Genomic DNA, 21,976 nt, shown 5'->3' with positions numbered 1-21,976 from the left:
GGGGGATGAGTTCACTCTACACATGAAGCCATGGTTTTCTTATCCTATTGAATAAACCATAATAGGTTGGGTTCCTACAGCAAGCTAAGCTATAAACTATCATTTAAAAATCACCATGGCTGGATTCACACCACAGCTTAGTGTGTGCATGATAGGAACCCAACCATACGCCAGTGGTGGGAAAGAAGTAAATCTAGAGTTGTTTTCTAGAAGACAAAACAAAAAATTAAAAAACCCTTCTTCAAACACTCTCCCCAGATTAATTCTTCGCATTCTACCATAATTGCTTTTCCTTTTTAAAGATCCACTTGAAAAAAAAAATGTAATCCAGATATGTAAACAAGTATTGCTACACTGTTTCACAAATGCCTCTAAAATTAAAACAGTTCAGCTTTTCTTCATTACTATATTACAACATTTGAAATTCATGCCCATATTCCATGCCCCTTAACTGTCAAGTTAATTGTACCATCAAAAGGTTTAGAATGAGTCTGCCATGTTATCTGCATTTAGGCCTGGTCAATCAAATCTGCCCAATAGTTTTCACATAGGTATGCCATCTCTTTTTAATTTGCTGAACTGTGCCAGATTTCTAAGTCAGAAGTAATAAGGGTACTTTTTAAACAAACAGACATGTTTTGTATGACCTTGCCATTCCATAATGGCAGCAGTAAACACATATTTATAACAGGTGGGCCCAGCAGCAGTAAACATGTACACGTTTATTGCAAATATAAGCAGGTTCAAAATTCGTCATCTCCTAAACTGCTTTGCAAAATGCTGTTTCAGCAATATTTTTGATCCTGTCTATCAAACTCTTATTTATGGGATTTATTTTCATTCTTTCCTGACTCTTCAGTTTGGACAAATGGATGCTTCACTGATGCGTTCAGTAACGCATGTTACAAAGTGCTGAAGCATTGCAGCATCTTCAGGTTATTTCATCCCGACCTTGTGAATTGATTTCCTGCAGACTCTCTCTCTCTCTTTTTTTTTAAAGTAAGAAACAAAGTTGATGCTCTAGGACTGGCAGAGAGAGGGTTAAACCCTTCTCACTTATTCTGTTCCAAATGAGAAATAAATGTATTATAGGACCACTATTTCTATGAGACCTCAGTAGTTACCTAAGAAGTACATTATAACTAAAAAAAAATACTTGAGAGTTTTTGTTCTTTCTTTTTAAAGTCCATGTCTGATCTAGGAGCATCGGGTGGGGTGGGGGTGGGGGTTCTAAAAAGTTAAAATAGCAACTGCACCCATGTAACTGGTGTCCCGCCCAGTTTTTATGTGTATTGTACAAGCAACAAATGTTTAAAGAACCAGAGTTTCAATCATGGAGTTGCAGCTGCCATCTTGATTTTTTTTATTCCCACTGCAAACATTCCGGATACAATCTGAACTGAGGCCTCATAAGTCTAATTTTTTTTTTTTTTTTTAAAGGTGAAAATCATGTTAAAAAAACCATCTAACATATCTAATATGGCTGCATCTCCATTGAGAAATTAGCCAGGATGGTATCAGTCTTCACTAAAGAAGGAACAAATTTTCACAAGCGTTTATGTCACATGATTTGATCTGTGTTTAATAAAGGACCAGTGGCACAAGTTCTCTTCTACTCACATGACTGAAGAAGTTATAATTCTAGGACTTTCTGGAGGGACTGGGCATTTAATACTGAGGGAGGCCTTTTTTAAAAAAATATTTTCTTTTGATAGAAAATAAATTATTTTCATCTTTTTAAAAATAACTTAGGTAAAACTTCTCATGCATGTGGTTGCATTTGACACAGTTGCAGACTGTAGGCTATTTCCTGTCTTTCATCATCAGTCTTTCATCATCATTTGTCTTTCATCGTGATCTGTCTTTCATCATCTGTCCAGTGGTGTGCAGTCTCCCTGGCTTCCAATTCTTTAGTCTAATCCTAAAATTTAAACTGAAATAACTTTTCTCATTTTTAAACCCCAAGGCAGAAGCAGCCAGGGAAACACTAAATATATATAAATATACCCTCAATCTTCCTACAGTAAATTTAAAAATAATCACAAAAAGAACGCCTAAAAGAAGTCTAAAAACACCATGTGAGTAAAAGCCACTTTCAATAAGAAATAAAAGTTTCATGAAATTGGGAAACAGATGTTGGCACATTAACCAGCCTTCTGGTATGGCTGGCTTGGATATGGAAGTACCATTCTGAGATAATTTCACTATTCCCAGTTAGGTAGACCTCATACAATTATACTGGAGGAATGCTGCCTACTCTATATCTTATGGGAATGAGGAAGTTTCTATTCTTCTGTTATGCTTTATATGTCATTATTGGTTTTATTGTTATAGTCCAAGACCAGTATAATAAGCCTAAGTTAAAACTGAAATCGGGCAAGACCAAGGCAGAGTGCGCTAGAAGCATACATACTAAACGTAAATAATATAAAACTATACACAACAGAAAAAGCACAAACAAATAAAAACTAAAAACTAAACTAAGAACATTTAACTATTGAGCCATAAAAAAGCTGAAATTAACACTAAATCTAGGACAGGGGGTAACCAATAAACATAAAGGATGATCTAATATATCTATATACAATCATTAGAAGCTATAAAAAATTTAGAGATGGGACGTCATTCATACATTGATAAGATCCACTTTTCTCCACTAAGAAAAGTTGTTAGTATTTTATCCAGATATTAAAGTAGACTCAGGAAACCTATTTTCCCCCTGTCGAGGGCCATGTGCACTTTGGGACAGTTTCTTAAATGCTGTACACTAATAAAGGGAGGGGCAAAGCCAAAAAGGAATGAAGCTAGAATCAAAAGTTGGCAGCTGTTCCTTTTTTCTCTCTTTCTGCTAGCCCTTTACTCCACTTCCTCCCCACCTTAGAGGTAGCATTAGCTCCAGAAATCTTTGTAGGAGGCATAGTGGATTTCAGGGTGGTCAAATTCTCATTCTCAATGTATGTTCTCTGAAATAAATCCCCAAGGGCTCTTCGTGCAATCATCCATTTATTGCAAAATTTGATCCGTTGCTGATAATATTCAGAAGCAAGACAATTGCTGACAATGTTGACTTAACAACTATGCATGAAGCAATCTGATGCACCCAAAGAGTCTCTGACAATTTCTTCAATTCAATAGTTATGTTCAGAGTTTCTTTGTGTTAATTTGGGGGAACTTGGATTCACAGAGGGACACAATGCAAATAGATATAGTTGTTGAATAAAAGTAACGAAATTTACAATATCTATGTTTTTACAGATTCGGAAATTGTTAAATTCAACCTGTGGTTGTAACAACATGGGTAGTTTCTGGTACCTCTTTCAAAAACTGTCCTTTCACGCCATTTAGTGCAAGCGCCCTGGCACTGTCATACATTTGTGCTATGCGCTATGCCACAACAAGCCAAAGTCTTTTTATGTAACTTACTACGTAATGAAATAGCATCCAGTGAACGGCATGGATTAAAACCAACACAGCAAACCATGGACATTTGTTCCTGTTTATATCTGCCCTTTGTTTCACCAACAATCAATTCAAAATCATCATCATCATCATCATCATTGACTTCTTGGGAAATTAACTGTACAACTGTTCTTCTCATGATACTTAACAATTCATTATACTTATACTTTGCATTGCAACGTAAACTATTTTAGACTGAATTTGGAATCAAGCAGCTGCAAAAATTCAATAAAATTTCTTTGCTGTCACTCAATTTCTCATTTTCCCAGACTCCATGCTGCACAGTTTTTTGTTTAGAGAAGAACAAAATAATATTTGCTAGAGCCGAGCCAATGACAATTTTCTTTTATAAATTCTTTATGAGCATCATTTGAGCTAAAGCTGAGTCTCCTTTGCCTCTCTGTGTCTGATTGTAATTCTCCCAAGCCACCATGCAATCTTTGTGGACTGTACTTCTCTTACACAGTCACAGGCTTGTATAATTCTCAGTAGTGTTTTTCCAGCCGCTGCACCTCTTGTGAGGTTCAGCTTTGCTTGCATCCTTTCTACTGAAACAGCAAGAAGTGGAGCAAAACGTAACGTTTTCCAGTTCACTGTCTTACAATCAGGGTTTACAGTTTGTACCAGGCTGGATTGAAATCTCACCTTGATTTGTTAAATGTTGTTGATGGAAAATATTTTAACATTGGCTGTATAGGTTGTTCTTGCTGAAACGGTACAATGTCACTAAACCCAGGTAATGTATTCACATAAATAGATAGATACAATTACAGACCACACCTGGCATCCCCAGATCATTTTCCTTATCCCATTCACCCTTATAAATGTCAGACTTGCTAGTACTGCATAATTCTTCCTCTCAACAAATGCTCATTTCTCTGGATGTTTTTGAGGAACTTCCCTGGATTTCTAGGTAATGTTCAAAAACAAGAACTTGTGAAAAATGCCTGAGTACCTTTCCCACCCCCAAGTAGTCTTGATAGGTCTAAAGTGATCTTTGGGCTTTTTTTGTCACCCTAATTTTCTACTCCTTCACAGAGGTTCAAACTATTTCCTCTACTTACATTGGCTCTCCTATTCCTAGCCCCTGCTACCACTTTCAGGAAATTTCTCACTCCTCTTCCTCATCTTTCAGGACTCTGCCCAGTTGCATAAAATAGGGCTAATGCCCAGTGCATTACTTGGTTTATCCCCCTGCCCCTTGTTAAACAATTTGGGTCATAATCTGATATTGTTTGGGATTATCCTGCAAGGTGTTTTCTGTTCCAGCTGAGCAGGAGAGGCAACAGCCTGAGAGTTATTTAAATGGTAAAATGTTATGGGGGGAGGGGGGAATAGCTGTTTCTTTGATAAACCACAGCCTCTCTAAGCTACTTTTCATTATGAAGTGCATATATTGTCTAGTCAAACTCTCATCCAGCATCATTTTAGCATAAACAAAAAGTTTCCATTAGCTTTAATGAGTAGGAATGATAATGCCCTATTACTGTCTAAATGTCTTCATTGGGTCTGGTAAATTGTGGTGATGATGAAGCTGTCTAACTATGCATATGTAAGGGAGGCTCACAAATACAAGATTGTTTTATCAAACAAAATACATTACAGGTAGCCTTCAACGTACAACCACAATTGGTATCGGAACTTCTATCGCTAAGTGAGGTGGTTGTTAAGTGAGTCATGCCCAATTTTATTACCTTTTTTGCCAGAGTCACATGATCATTAAGTGAGTCCAGCTTCCCCCATTGATTTGGCTTGTCGGAAGCCATCTGGGAAGGTCTCAAATGGCAATCACATGACCCTGGGATGCTGCAACCATTATAAATACATGCTGGTTACCGAGCACTTGAATTTTGATCGTGTGACCATGGGGAAGCTGCAATGTTCATAAGTGCGAGGACCAATCATAAGTCACTTTTTTCAGCATCATCGTAACTTTGAACAGTCGCTAAACAAATGGTCATAAGTGGAGGACTACTTGTATTGGCATAATACTGGAGTAAAAAAGTGTAAAAAACCATGTTATATCTGTTTTATCTGCTTTAATAGGCGGACAATATTGGCTTTCCAATCAAAACATTTGAATGATTTGTTTGCAATTTTACACATGAAAACCCAGGACATTTCCAATGGGATATTTAGGAAACTTAAAAGAATTAAAACCACTAAAATGATCTGAGGTATTTTTTAGTTTGTTAAATGTTGTAGATATACTTTCCTAATGTTTTGCCTTACATTTCAGTGTGGTTTCTTTTCCTCTTTACTTGGTATTCTTCCATTCACTAAACTTAAGTGATTAAGTGAACTGTGATTAATGCAAATCCTACATGGAGGGGATGGAAATGAAGAGATTTAGCTATTTTGGCCATGCTACCTGATGAAAATCACGTATTCATATATCTCACACATACACACATACACACACACAAACCTGAATGTATACAGACTTTTTAAATAGAGAGACAGGGGTTCATTTCCATCAAGATAACAGGAATCTCTTTTGAACACCATCTACATTCCTGTCTAGGTCTGCCATCGCTCACTGTCTACATATGTAAACAAACATTATCTCTTTGGAAATTTACCTAAATTAGCCCTTTGATACATCATTGGATTTGTTCTGAAACTAATTTGACACATTGATTGAATTTAATTTCCCTGATTGCACAAATAGATATAGCAGGAGTTGTTTACTGGGAGGCCTTACATTACAACAATAAATCTGCAAACATTCTAGTATGAACTATTCAGCTTATAAATTATGGAAAATAATTTTAAAAATAGGATTACTATCACCAAACTATAAAATCACTATAAATAGTAAAATTATATCTAATATTAAGACTATGTATACTGTAATATAGTCTACTACAAAATAGTTTGGTATAAATATTGATATATGAAAAACAATCAGAGTAAGAATGAAAAGATGGAACAATTGTATCCATATCATATCAGGGTGTGATCTTTATCTGATTGACCCAGTCAGCAGTGGTCAGTTCCCAGTCAGTTTTACATGCTGCAGCATAAAACGTGGCAACCTTATATGTAATAAGAGACTACAATCTGACAGTAATGAGAAAATATATGATTGATCTTTCAGCCTGTTGGCTTTATATACAGTGGAGGGATCAGAGTGCTTCAAATATGTCTACAGAATGTGGACTAGTGGGATCCATAAACTCAAGTTGTCCATAGTCATGGGGAAATAAACATTCTGAATACAGGACCATCCTGTATATTCCCTCCAGAACAGCTGAAGGGACAGCATTCTAACATGCCAAAGTAAGGTTGGGCTATGTTCTGGGATTTCTATGGTTTGGGTCTTCTAGCTACAGGTAGTTGCTTTACCAGATTACTGTAGGTATGATCATAAGAGCAAAAGAAGTTGCCTTATATTGAACTGGACCATTGCTCCCTGTATCCCAGTAAGATTAACAATGACTGGCAGAACCTCTTTTCAACCTTATTTGTAGATGATGAGGGTAATTGTGAATGGTAATACAGACTTTATTCAGTCAGTGAGTTAGGTCCCCTGCTCTGTGCAACTGTAGCAAAATGAGCAGCACCACAAGCTTGCCCAAAGGAGCACAATGCCAGTTATGCTTCCATATGATTCATTCATAAAAACCAGTTACTAATGTACAGCCATGGCCTACTGAACCAAAGCTGTCACTCAGTCCAGAACACATATACTTCCCTTGCAAAATGCCTAGTTTAGCCAGAGTTAGACACCACAGCATCCTCTCTAGTGCAGATTGTCATGGCATAATATACTATAAAGAGTTTAGCTGTGAAATTATCTGTCCAGCAGACATAACTTGAAAATAAAGCTATTTAAGAAAGTATGACTTTAGAGATAGAAATGGACTTAAAATCAATTTTTCATTTTGTGCTTTTTATGCTTCTTCAGTGTAGAAAATGAGCATTTAAAGTTTGCTAAAATAAAGGTGTTTATTTTAAAACATTGCTGAAGAAAAGAAGTTTAAAATCCTTCATCGGAGAAGGAACTAGGAAGATATGTGGTTTATTCCAAACTGATTATGCCATGCAAATATCTTCACAAATCTTCATTCTATCTTAAAGCTCAATAATAATTCATATTCAATAACTGAGAAAAAAACCAAATTAAATCAATTGTTCCAGTATTCAGAAGAATAAAACATATTTTTAAACTGCAATGTTGAACAGTACAAAATTAGTGAATGCACCAAATGCAGGCAATATAGTTGTGCTGAGTTCCAACCTACAACATCTCAGGCTTTTCTCTCTAAACTAAGAACTACAGCAAACTCAGAAATGTTCATGTTGAGCTGTTTTCACATCTGAAAGTTTCTGCTTCAATGGCTGAGAGAGCAAATGGGAAAATGTCTTCAAGTTTGACATTCACTATTATAACAATGCTTCTTGGTCTCCATATTCCTGATAGGAAAACACATGTATATCTCTTCTAAATCAGTGGTACAAACAAGGCCCCATACTGTAAAGGCTGGTTTACAATACAATATTATCTGAAGCCTGAAATAGCTCTAATTTTCCATCAGCTTTTTCCCCCCCATTCATTAGCTTACCAAAGCATTTGTTATGTGTGGCATGATACCAAACCAGCCTTTTTGCAGTAAAGGATTTTATCCTTGATTATAAGTCTCAGAGGTGCTTAGTGTGGATTATTGCCATTTGGTGGAAAACAACAATTCTGTTTTTTTCCACCTTTTCTGCTTATACCTACAGGTGTTTATATGCCTTCTATAGAACATTGCACCTCATGCATTTTCTATAGTACAAATGAAGGGGAAGGCCATCGTGTCTTATGATTTTACTTCTGAATCCTTCATTGCTTTTTGCAAACAGAAAAGACTCCAGTCTAGCACAAGTTCCCTGCTGGGAAAAGAATTGTGGGGGCAATTTCCACTGATTCCTTCTTCTTTGTGCAACCCTCAGTGTTTCATCCCAAGCTGTTTTGGAGAGTACTCTTCAAAGCAGATGAAGCCTAGAAAATTGCTTTTCCCTCTCTTTACACAGGAAAAACATCCAGTGAAAAGAGTTTCACTCAAGGGAACATAGGAGCCAAATCAAATGAGTTTAACTGGTTTCCTGATTATATGCACATAAATCAATAGGTCAAACTCTCATGTTCATTTATGGCACTTTACAATACTCTAGCAGAGTACAGGGATATAGAAGTAGAGTAAATTGCTCATTTCAAGTCCTGTTTTCAGTATACATATGTGTCCACTTAGTCAATGCAAAAGGATAGTAAAAAGTCATTCATGTCTGGACAGCTCACATAACCTTCCATTAATATATAACATCTGTTTTGCATTCCTATTAGCTAAGCAAGTTTCTTTTAGATTTTTAGGTCTTGCCATTTACTGTTTGAAGAAAGAAGAAACCTGATGTATATTTTAATAAATCTCACATATTTATGAAAAATTAATTTCATATATAATCTGGTTTGGTGTATATTATACAAATATATGCCAAATTCTTTGACTGTCATGTTAGAGTTTTCTAGAGCAGCACAGATCTACATGCCTACAGAATTAAAACATTTAATTAATTTCTCATTTAGGCTACAATCCCTGCAATGTAGAAGTGCAAATTGTAACTTTGGAGGAGACGCTTCAATGTTGGGAAAAAATCCTCTCCTCCTCAGCGCAAGCCTCTGAGAATGGTTTTGCCAAGGTCACCAGCTCTGATAAGAAGAAGGGGATAAAAGGGTTACAATGGGCAGGAATTGTCAGGAGGACCAGTAGATTCACTGGAGCCAGAATCTCACATTGTATCTTCAACTTGGGGTAGGATTTAGACCAGCCTTTGAAGCAGCCTAAATTATTTCAGCCCCATTTCTTGTAGAGAAGGAAATTAAAAACAAAAAGAATGTCCAGCAGAGGAGGAAAAGAGGGGAAGAAATGTCTCTCTATAATCACATCATTTTTGCTAGGCTGCAACCAGCAGGACTTTGGAAATAATCAGTGACTTTGATGTTGGAGCATTCCTGCAAAGGGTTCATAATTACCATGCCCAATAAAGTGCCATAAGTCAGTGTCTAAATCACGTATCCGATGAAGCTGTGCTCTTTGTAGCTTAATTCACTTTTGTGGCCTTCGAAGACAGCCCCAAGAAGAACTTTCACCACATACCATATAAGAAAGTCTAATAAAGACTTCAACTTGTAAAATTTATTCCAGTCAAAGAGAGTTCTCTTCTTGCATAATATATTCAAAAGTTGTATATGATACTGAATAACCAACATCCAGATTGCTATCTTTACTTATCCTATATGAGTGATCATGGTTCACTTGCTTTAATTAGCAGTTACAAAACAATTAGAGCCTGGCAAGCATCTACAATTAGCTTTTTGTAAATTTACAATTTATAGATTATGGAGAATTGGTTTATTGTACAAAATTTACAATACTGTAATACAATGTCTTATTGTAAATTTACAATTAATTGTAAAAAGTGCTGACTGAATAATGCAGGTATTCCAAGCCTGGCAAAGGAGAGATCATATTTGTGTATGCCTGGCTGATCCAAAGTCTCATTACGGAAATTATATTGGCAGGACAAGAAAAAGAAGAGGAGCATGGGTGTCTTTTGGGTAGTGATGGAAGGGGCAAATAACAAAATGTGCTTTGCAGCATTGCAACGTAAACTCTGCCTCTTTTCTTCTGGTGTCATGACATTGCATGCAAGTATGTAAAAAGTGTACATGGCTTCTGTTGTGACATCACAATGCCCATTTCACTATTTTGACAAAATCTTGAACAAGTGTCTGGCTATCAAAGCCAATAGAAATGTGTTGGCAGTACCTTGGAATGCTTACCTTTCAGCAGGCTGGCATAGAAATACTGGATGTAGTTTCTTAAAAAACCCATGTTTGTATCTCAGAATATGATGCATTCTTTCAGGACTGAGTATTTGAATGTTTTTTTCTGAAATAATTCACATGGGAGTGCCAGAAACCAACTTTCCATTAACTAATATGAGGTGTTGAAAATGGCACTCACAGGAGCAAAACACAAAAATTAATTCCTGGTGGAGGAGTTGAACACTCAATCGAAATTGGACACAAGGGATCACATGCCCAAACATATTTTAAAAGAAAATGCAATTTGGCATATGCTATATAGAAAATATGTAGGAAACATATCTGAATATATTTGTGCCCAAGTCTATATCATTTTAGAGATCTGTTGAATTTGCAAATCAGTTTCCTTTTTAGAAAATAGAACTATTTCTTTCAAAATTCCTATCACTTCCTATAATCTTGTTGGAATGAGAGACTGTATTTGAGCACAGAGCTTTGCATAAGAATGAGTCCTATTAATATCTGGATTTCTGGTTGATATGAAATATAAAACAGAGTTACTTTCATTTTGTATTTGTTTTTATAAACAAAAAATAATTCCCTTCTCACATATATGAAGCTGTTTTATACTCTCTGATGTCATCCAATACTGTCTGCTATAACTGGCAGAGGCTTTCTACAACTGTGTTTCCCAATCTGCTTCATCCAGACATGTTGGACTTCTTCTCCCATAATATACTGGCTTAGTGCTCCTTTCCTCCATGCTGGCTCTGATCTAATGAAAGTTTGTTTGTTTATATTTCAAATTTAGATACCGCCCATCTCACAAAAAGTGAATCTGGGTGGAAAGGTAAAGTCCCAGGCATCTGAACAGCACTCAGTTCTCCATCCATGCTTTACATTATGGAGCAATCTGCTATTCCGAATACTGTATTTTAATGGGAGGTCATAGACAACTATCATGATTTTTTTTTTCACAGAAGGTACAAGCTATGCCCTGAGACATAGACATGTGCCTGACTTTTTACAAAACTTTATTTCCCTGTCTATTGGTTTCAAACATTCCAAAAACTGCATTTCCTAAAAACTTTGCTGTGAAGTTTTATTTTATGAATCATTACTATATTTTATCTACACTGGAATTCCATCACAGGAATCCATGTGATATTCCCAGGGGGGAAAAAAAAGGTATTGTGCCTATTCTTAGTAGCATGAGGTGGGAGGTGGGGACTATATATACCAGGAATTTACCACTCCTCCTTCTTTGACTGATTTCATTCATTCCTTCCTTCGAGCTTTAGATGAGAAGTAAATAGAAAGGCAACAGAAGGTCATGCTTTCAAAGATCAAACTTCTAATTGTCCTTTGAATGAGAGACTGTATTTGAGCCCAGAGCTTTGCATAAGAATGAGTCCTTTGCCATGTAGCTAGCCAGCTATTTTCAGTTCAGTGTCACAATCTTCAAGTTCTTCACTGTAGCTATGGCAATAGGATGAAATGGCATTCTGATTTTTTAAAAAAACAAATTAGCAAATTAGATGAGATTGTGCTGGGGGACAATACAAAATAATGATGTTCCAAGCATCCAGAGTCATCTTTTGTGAAGGATTTACTGTTAGCCCTAATAAATAGTTTGGGGACAAGGAGCCTGGAGATAAGTCCTCTTTACCCATATGTTCTCTGTAACACCATACCTTCTCATTTAAAATGCTACGAATAATACAGCCCCTGAGATCCTTTGATATGGACCCCATATAAAACTAGCAGCTCAGTCTATTTTAATAACACTCATTATGATAAAACTTCAAAGCCCATGATTCATCTGGGGAGAGAAAAATTAGTTTACCCTATTCCCCAGGCCTTAGGCCATGCTATAATGAAGGTAAAGAGTCAATGCTAAAGAGTTATGAGCATGTAGTTTGTCCTTTATGTTAATTTTCTTTCTCCTCTGCTTCACCCTCACAATAAATGCAAGACCTCAATAAGCAAATCAAATAGAACTTCTTGAACATCTTTTCTGTTTTTTAAAAGTATTTCTTTCATAAAGTTTCTCTCCAAGCCTATATTTATACATGCAATATCTAACATAGAAAAAAGGGGATAAACTTGTAATACCACATCTATTAAGATGACCAGAGTGATTATAATTTTCCATGCCCTTGTTGACTTCTGCATCCAGATGTAGATTTTCAGGTGACAATTGAGATCCTTGGAGATCACAGAATTAAATGTGAGGATTTTGCCTTTTGACCTAACAGGTGATCATTGCAGTCAAACTCAACACCAATTCTCTTTTGAAACCATGATTTTTTTAAAAAATACCTTTAATGAATAATGTGTTGCATAGAAATGTTTCATCTAAAAATACTTATACAACAAAGTCATTATTTTCAATAAAATCTTGAAAATAACCCTTCTTCAAAGGCTTTATTGATTCAGGCAAGGAGAAAATTCAATACTGTTTTCAAGCCCATTTTCTAAATGATTGGATTATATATAATGAGTACACTTTCCCATTGATCTTTCAGATTTGGGTTTTCTGAACAATTAACTTACAGTTCAGCCTCTCATAAATAAGAGTTTTTTAGGAGTGGTTATGTTGTACTTTAAGAATTACCTTTATGGTATGTTGAAAGTCTTTCATTAGACAAACACACATTTTTATATGACCACCATATCTTCAAGTGATCTGAATTTCAAGGCCTCATGTAATACATATGACCCTAAGCTTCTCTCACAAAACACCAGAGTAACGTTGGTCCTGAATAAACTGTAGAAATAATGCCTTCTTGTCTATCTTGCTCATATGATTATTGTTATTAATGTCAGAATTACTTAGTTTGGATGTTTTTTTTTCTTTTATCGTGTGAGGGAAAATAGGACTATGTTGGGATGCCCTGCTCATTTCATTTCATTACTTTCCTTTCTTTTTAGATGATTATGAGAATGCACAGTAGTAATTCACATAAGAATCCTCCACAAGTATCAACTGTCTCAGAAATTTGACCTCCAGATTATACAGCACATATGTCAGCCTGTGATTGAGGGCCCCATTTAACCCTCAGTTTAATTTCCTCCAGCAATTGATCTGCTCTTAAAGTAGTAATAATCACAGGAGAGAGTACCTGGTATGCTGCCTTGGAATTCAAGTGGAAAGGCTGAATATGCTAACAAAATAATAATCTAATAAAACTAATTTAACAAAATAATAGTAATAAATAAGACTGCCATCCGAGAAAAGAACAAGTGTGTGTCTTAGCAATATAGTCCCTGCTCAGTTTTGGCTTTGCTTTCTCCCTTCTTGCTTCATCACCATCTACCATCTTGTACCCAAACAGATTATCCTTGAGGAAATGTGGCTCTTGAAAGAAAAAACAAACAAACAAACAAATAAATAATGCAATGGAAGTTTGGTGCACAAAAAGAAGAGGCTTCCAATGTGTTCCTATCTTTCCTCATATGAGTTTTAATTATGTGAGGTGAAGAATGCTGGAAGGAAATTTAAGAATATTTCAGGGGAAAAAAACTACCTGGACAAAGGCTTTACTGGTGATTTATGTTTCCTATTTAAAAGTTTCAGTTGTATGAACTGGGAGTCAATGCTGTCTTTGTTCTAAAATAGTTTTGTCAAGGGAATAGTTAAGCTTGAAATGAGCAAACGTTCCTTATTTCACTATGGAAATAATTTGAGTTCCCTGCCCTATTTATTAGATTTGGACAGCATCTAAAGTAGTGTTACTGGAATGCTGTTTGCTACTTCCCCTAAGCTTGATTAATGATGAATCATAGTTCTTGATGATTATATAGTTGCTAAATGCCAGAAGATTTCAGAACTTCCTATAGCCCAATATCATAGATGACCTGCCTTACTCTATACCCACTTCATGTTGCTTATGGAAGATGCAGGTTACAGGAGGGAGGACTCATTTTATATCTCCAACTTTCTGAAGATTTATAATCAGTGGTCATGTCTGATGCTTTCAAGAAAACCAGGGGGCATGGGAACTGTACTGCCTATAATTCCTAGTCTCCTCAATTTTTCTTTGCCAATGTTGTTCTTCAGCTACCACAGAACTTTAAAGGGATATAATGCATTGTTCACTCCAATGAATGTGAAAATATATTCAAAGATGCTTATTCTCCCTCTTCTCAGTGTGATTTTCAGCTCTGTAATTGTCAAAAGGGATGTGGAGAGTTGCGTGCACTGGTCCTACTTAAACATGCTTTTCTTTTCCCCATCCTTTAAAGTGATTTGATTGCAAATCCTCAATGAAAGCCAGAAACTGGGAGATTACGTTGGGAGGCAGATAATGCATTATAAAAATTGCTAGTGATTTCAGCTCAGGTAGAAGTCCAAACAGTTGGGGTAGAAATGTACTTGCTTTTCCCATCAGTTATCTAAACAACTGCTTGCAGTTCAAAAGAAAAATAAATGATTGTTTGCTTATAAATAATATGAATCAGGTTTCTTGCCAGCAAATGATATTTCTTTTGTTGTCAGAGAAAACACTGGAGTAAAATGCTCAGAAATCAGCTTGTGCTTTTGAAAAAAAAATGGCTTACTTTTTAACACTAAAAATATAGTAACAGATATGTTAAGCTTGCAACTCTGGAAGAGGAAGGAAGAAATCAGCGGGAAAGATACTTTGCTGTAAATCTTTGAGAATAAGCACAGTAAGGAAGAAATTTATCTTAAGCAGTTTATCTAACCTGGGGAAAGAGTCAGTATGTCAGCACATTGATACTGACTCCTTCCAGATTTCGAAAAACCATGTGTGTAATATTGTGATGAAGCAAACAGGCCAATGGTCTAATGGTGTCATAATCTGTTAATCAGTGGATGAAGTGACATCAATCTGAATCTGTTTTTTCAAAAGAATCCATAAGGGAAATGGTTTAAGAAATGTTCTTTTATTAATGATGGCATCAAACTATTCTTTGCTGCTATTCAAAATAACTGCAGTTAGGGTTGTGTTGGATCCTGCATTGCAGAGGAAAGCCCCCTGATTTTCCCTATCTTGAGGGCTGTTCATTACACAACCGATTTAACAAGCGCAGAAATCAGGGGCTGCAAGGATCCTGGTGCTTACTATCAATAGTCAGTCCCCCATAGAGTAGAGTTATAGTGATCCTCTTTTTTGATTATTTCTGAATTTGCATTTATAAATTAGCTCATGCAGTTTTTATGCAAATTGGTATTCGCTGGTGATAAATTTCTTCTTTCTTGGAAAGAGTGAGGGAGATGAAGAAGAAACGTAACTGATACTTTACTTCAGAATGTCAATCTGGTTTTGTTGGACAATGGAAAGGTTTTTCTAACTGGGAAAATGGTAGAACACCCCAAGCTACAACTGGTTAATTTAGTGTAAGTGAAGGAAAAACTGCTGAATGTCTTCCTAAAATTTACAGTGAAGAAACTCAAGCAGAAAAGAAATCCCTGCTTGAATTAATGTTTTTCCCACAGTGTTGGGTGTAAAGTGTAAGCAAATCTGTTGCAATTTGACCTCTCATATCAAACCCAGCCTGGAAACTTTTACAGGCATCAGACTTAACCATATGACCTACTGAGGCCTCTAGCTGTGCAAAAGTCAACCTGCATATTCTTTATGCAGAAAAACAAGATAGTATTAGCATTAGTATTTAGTCTGACTAGTTAACTAATGATTTGTACTTTTTTAAAAAAATCATCATGCTGGCTCAAATAAATATGTAGTTTTTAAAAAATTATACTTGCCCACCTTAAAAAAACAAACTGTTCCTTAAAAAAAATGTGACCAGGATTCAACTTTACAGAATTCTATTTTGCTTTGCTAGCTGTGACTGTTCTATTTTGCCCTTCGGCATTGCTACAAAAATTTGAGGAGCAAACCAAATGGCTCCTACTCTGTAAGCAAGCTGACTTGTGCATAAAAATTTCCCTGGATCACTAAATACCATTATGTGACTTTCTGTCCTGCACAAATAGGTTCCCCTTTAATTGAGGAGTAGAGTTTACTAATTATTCCACAATGCCTATCTCAGATTGAGAGGATTTCTCAACATAATAAGATCCTGTGGATAGTGTTTACTCTCTCTCTCTTCTTCCAGGTTCAAAATACCAGGTACAAAATGAGTCATTGCTCAGTGGACAATATAGCATACCTGAAGGAGATGCTTATCTATGATTAGGAAGATACTTCATTTTTACCGTAGCAATTTAAAACCTTTCCTTAATCAGAGGGAGAGAAAGGAAGCTGAAGAGTGTTTTGTTATTACTGAGGGAAGGATATTCTAAGAGTTATAGGATCTTCCAGGTTGGAATTTCCCCCTAGCCTTTGAAACAGAATTTACATGCCATATCTTCTTTGGTAGAGATATAAAATAGTTATTTAAGCATTTTTATCTGCTTTCCTTAAAAAAAGAAAGGCACAGAGCAGTTTACAAGGCAATTTAAAAAGCAGTAAAAATACAGTAACTCGGCAAACTTTAAATGCATCTAAGAGAAGAATCAAAAACAAAGTTCCAAAAATCCAAACTAGCAGTCAGTAGATAAAAGCAAATAAAGCAGTTAAGATTGCTTCAGTACTGGAAGAGTAGGGTAGATTAGATTTAGATTTAGGAATAGGAATAATTAACATTTAGAGCAACCTGGTGTATGTAAGAATTAGAGGCAATTATACTAATACTAAATGCATCACTGGAAAATGCATATTCATCTTTTGTTTCTGTTGTTTTACTTTTAATAACAGTTGATCAGGATTTGGACTGAAGTGGACAGGGCCGAAGGGAGTTAATCTATTTTCTAGGAAACCAACAGGATTAACCAAAGGCTTGATATATAAAATGTGACTTTCTAAAGGATGGCCTTTCTAGTTTACTTCTGTGGACTCTGTCCTCTTCTGGCTTCAGCTGCTAAGTAATACATTAAATAATAAGTCGAAGAAACAGGCAGTGCTTACAATCTTGTCACACAGATGTTTAAGGGCTTGTTGGTTTGTTTTTACTTTGGCACTTTGTCAAAGGGGCTGAGGAGAAAGTACCCTCTATACAAAGATATCTAAATATTTGTTTTTCCTTAAATAATAGAAACCAGAAAAAGAACAAATGTCTTGGGGCAATTATCTCATTTAGTGTGGCATTGATCGTGGAATCCACTTCATGAGATGCACAAGCAAATGTTTCAAGCACACAGACACAGAATACAGCACTCAAACTGCAGGCTTAAACATAGGGAATGACAATAATTCCCACTGAGTTTAATGGGCTATTCCCTCAGTACCTCTCAGTACCTATAGGTGATTGAAGCTACAAAGTAGATGATGCTTTTCTTAGCCTATTCTCAGGAAATTCTTTTAGAATTGGAACCGTTGCCTTAAAATATCACAATATTTTTGTTTTTCTGCAAGTAACACCATGACTTGTCTCCAAGGGAAAAAGAGTTACTGCACCCAAAGATGATGATGATGATGATGATGATTTTAAGTGGACTTTTCATTTTTAAATTGTGGCTTGTTGGCTTTTTTGTATTTTCCATTTTCTGGTATTTGTATTTCCCTTTTTTAAAAAAAAATAGATATAGAAATAAAGAAGGACATCAACCTATTTTGCAGTTTTAAAACAGAAATGTAGATTTAAAAAATACAGAGAAGAAAAGGAATAGGTATGCATACAGTAGTATTAACAACAACAAATGGCCCCAAAATTATTATTATTATTTTAAGGGAATTATAAAGGGAAAAGATGTAGAAAAAAAAATAACCATATTGCTCAAAGGTCTTCTTTGCCCCTTTGTCCAGAAAAAAAAATAACTAAGTTAAACGTTGCCAAAAAGATATATCAGCAAACTATCCACTACTAACATTCAGGTGTAGATTTCTCCTCCCAGTCCTGCATAATTCCTTTAGCCAGACCCCATTCCTGAAAAATCCACAATTCTTTAATTCCTGATAGAATTAAAATATTAAACCCATAAAGAACATATGCACCTTTAACTCCCAGTGACGGATCCAGTCATATTAATTACCTTGTTGATTTTGGTCCAAAAATAGTGTGGTAATAATATAACAATTCTAGATCATAAGGGTTAATGCACCAACTCCTAAATTATATTTCCAATAGCAAGGAGATTAACCCATCTTAAATATTCTCTATTGTGTCCTTTAAACACAAAACAAAAAAACAAAAATGTTGCTGTATTTATGTCATTTAAGAACACAGGAAAACGATTTTATGTTATTTATAGCAACCTTGTACTGATTTAACAAGACCAGACATTCAAGCTCATTCTTACTAACATCATGTAAATAACTAACACCAATTTCATCAGATTCCTTCAACTTCCTATAAAAATGGCTGTTGGTTTAGAAGCCACAGTTAATTCCCCCCAAACCTTCAATCGCTATAGAACTTCAGAAGCAGCATTAGCTTCTGAACTAAATGGACTAACAAATGTGTGAGTTGAATAAATTGCCAAAAAAAGCACACTCGGAGATCAATCAAATAGCTTTTTAAATCCACCAAAGTCTTTGAGAAAGGTTTCTTCAAAATTAAATTGATTGAAAGTAATAATATTTTCAGATGCCAATACACTGAAAAGTATGATTTTACCCATACTAATTTTAATCTATTATCCTATAATGTAGACTTTTTGTGAGTAAGAATTCTTTATGGGTTAAAATTATTTAATATCTCTGTCTGTCTTGCAAAATAAAGTGCAAATACTGAGAGTGATGTACAAGAAACTTTATGGTGATGTCAGATATATGCTTGTTGTGGATGTGGGTGTGAGCATACTTTGTATGCAAGCAATGCTATGTGGTTGACTGAGAACTCAACAGATTTGCAGAAAATGTTAGATGGATGCAACAAGGAATATGAAAATGAAAATAAATGTATCAGAGACCAAGGTAGTAAGGTAGTTGTGTTCAGCATGGAAAATGGAATGAGTGATTGCAAGTTAGAAATAAATGGCAAAAAAAAAAAGAACCAATTGATGAATTAATGTACCTTGGCAGAAAATTTACTAAAGATGGGGAAATGGATAGAGAAATGTTAAGATGCACAAATAATGGTAGAAAAGTAGGTATGTTGTGAAAAAGTAGGTCTGTTGTGATTTCTGAATATTTGTTGAAAGAAACAAATGTGTGTGTGTGTGTGTGTACATACATACATACATACTATGTATAACAGTATGTTTCTACTCCCCACTTTGTTCTATGGAAATGTGAATTGAACATGTCAAGAAAAACATAAACTGAATCCAGTGGGGATGGGATGTTTAAGAAATGAGTGTGGTAGAACAGAAAGAGATAGGGCCAAGAATGAATGAATCAGTGTTGATTGAGTGAAAAAGTGGGTGACCACTATGAAAGAAGTGCATTTAGGTGGCTTGATCAAATACTGAATAAAGATCAAAAAGCAAAACAAATATTTAAAGGAAGAGTAAATAGTTTGCAAGGAAAGAGAAAGAAGCGGAAAAGGCTCGAAAGGAAAGGGGAAACTTGAAAAGTTGTAGTTGGATAGAATTGATGAGATTGTTAAAAAAAAAAAAAAGGTCTTTTTTTTTCTCCTGATCTCATGCATTTAATTTCTTTTACTTACTGTCCTTTTCTGTTTTGCCTAATGTGGCTCAGACCAAAAGAGAATAATATGATAAGGTATGTGTGCATGCTGAAAATATAAGTCTTCAGTTTTGCCTTATTTTTTATTACAGCAACAACAACAAAATGCATAGACATATTCAGACTGTTATTGAGTAATGCAATGATCACCAGTTAACTGCAGTTAATTCCAGGCCAAGATACAGCATGTTGTATCTTGTTTTACGTAACAATTGGCAGCTACAATGGCAGTCTCTTTATAGTGCCATCGGAAAGAGATTTTAGCCTGAAAAGTGTAGAGTTGGAACTAACCCCAACATGCTTCCATATACATGTTTGCTCCAGCGTTTCACAGCTGATTTGTCTCCCTTTCTTTCTAAGACCATGTATCACCAAACTTTATTTTGTAATCTGACTTTCAACTAATCCTGAAAATTAAATTTTGCAGCTGGTTTCTGTTAAATACAAATACATGCTAGCAATAAAAAAAGCAATATATTTCATCTGGGAATCTGCTATGTAGTGGCTCATTTTCAATATATCTGATGCACCATCTAAACTGAAAGCATTTTAAGTGTTAAGAATAAAATGTAGCATTAGCCGGAGCGAAAGGCAAACAAAACCATACACTTTGTAATTTCATCAAAAGCAGTAACATTTTAAAGCTAAATGTTCTTGCTTGAATTCTTTTGCTGTTCTCATATATTGAATGATAACTCTCCTAATTTAACGCTCCTGAAAGTTCCTAATGACATTAAAAGTTCATTGAAGCATAAGTCAATCTGCTCTATTTAGAGCCAATTCTATTATATCGAAGTGGTGAGGACCCAGGGTGCTTACAGATCTGAAGACAACAAAATCACTCTTTTGAAGATAGAAAGGATGCTTGAAACATCAGTCGTTATGTATTAGCAGTGGTCTAACTAGCCACAGCCTACCTTCTATTCTGTTTTTACTTTCCAAGAATAATAAGGCTAGGCATTAGTAACTGGCAAACCCTGAATCCAAAGCTGGCCCAATAACGCCCAATGATTGTTCATTAAATTGTTAAGCAAAATAAGTTTACGAAGGATGATAAACTCAGAAGTTATTTACATAGGTTAGTCTTGATGAATTTACTGCATTTGAGCATCATCACCAGAGCAAGACAAAACAAGATATTTTAACATTCTTAAAGCAATAATTAATAATTCTGAAGGCCAGATGCAATAGTGGAAGAGCGAACAAACAAGCAAAAAGAGAAAAGAAGAAAAAGAAATAATTGGTACAGAATACACACACACACACACACACACACATGAATACATACACAAAGGAATTACCAAGATTGTACAGTTAATGCTCAGTATATCTTTGATTAGAAATTAACCATGGAAAACATTAAATTACATTTAAATTGTTTTAACAATGTAAGTAAGAATTTAAATCTCTGAGCTAAGTGCCAAACTCTTTCCTATTTGTTGTTCAAAAATACAAAAAAGGGGAAAAACCTACTAAAAATATTAGAGGTAAATATTAGTTTCTAACTTCTCCTTTATCATACTTTGACTGATGTACAATATTTATAGACATCTGAATAATTTTTGTGTATGTCCATGATTTCAATTCTTTAGTCAGTTCTTTTTTCCCTTAAAAACCATATTCTAGATACGTATATTTGCTCTGCTACCTAATAAGTATGTTGGAAGCCATTCTTATTTAAATATGGTTAGGCTTCTGTTGTGAATATACACTGTTAATTTTGCCATTACTGTATATTTCTCCAAGTTTAAATTCTCAGTCTGATATTTTCGGTAACATATGTAGTTTCCAATGTCATGCTAAATTTATCCTTGTGGCTGTAAACATATAACTTACTAAATTGTGATTTTTTTGTTGATATGTTTTGAAATTATACCTAGGAAAAAGAATTGTGGCTTCATTACTAGTTTGACCTATAACATTCTCTGAATTGTGTTGTGCATTTTTTTTCCAGTACTTTTGAGTTTTTTTACATGTCCACTACATGTGGTACAATGTTCCTTCTGTCTTGTGGCATTTCCAACTTTTATTACTATATGCTTTGTTTATCTTGGCAAATATTTGTACACCATCTGTAAAACATGTAATACCAGTTTTATCTTAAATG

Source organism: Python bivittatus, unplaced genomic scaffold (genome assembly GCF_059951505.1).
Source record: "Python bivittatus isolate LINGU-HERP-01145 unplaced genomic scaffold, Pbiv_v1 ctg000850_np1212, whole genome shotgun sequence".
Classification (NCBI taxonomy): Eukaryota; Metazoa; Chordata; class Lepidosauria; order Squamata; family Pythonidae; genus Python; species Python bivittatus.
Note: the sequence above shows the minus strand (reverse complement) of the source record.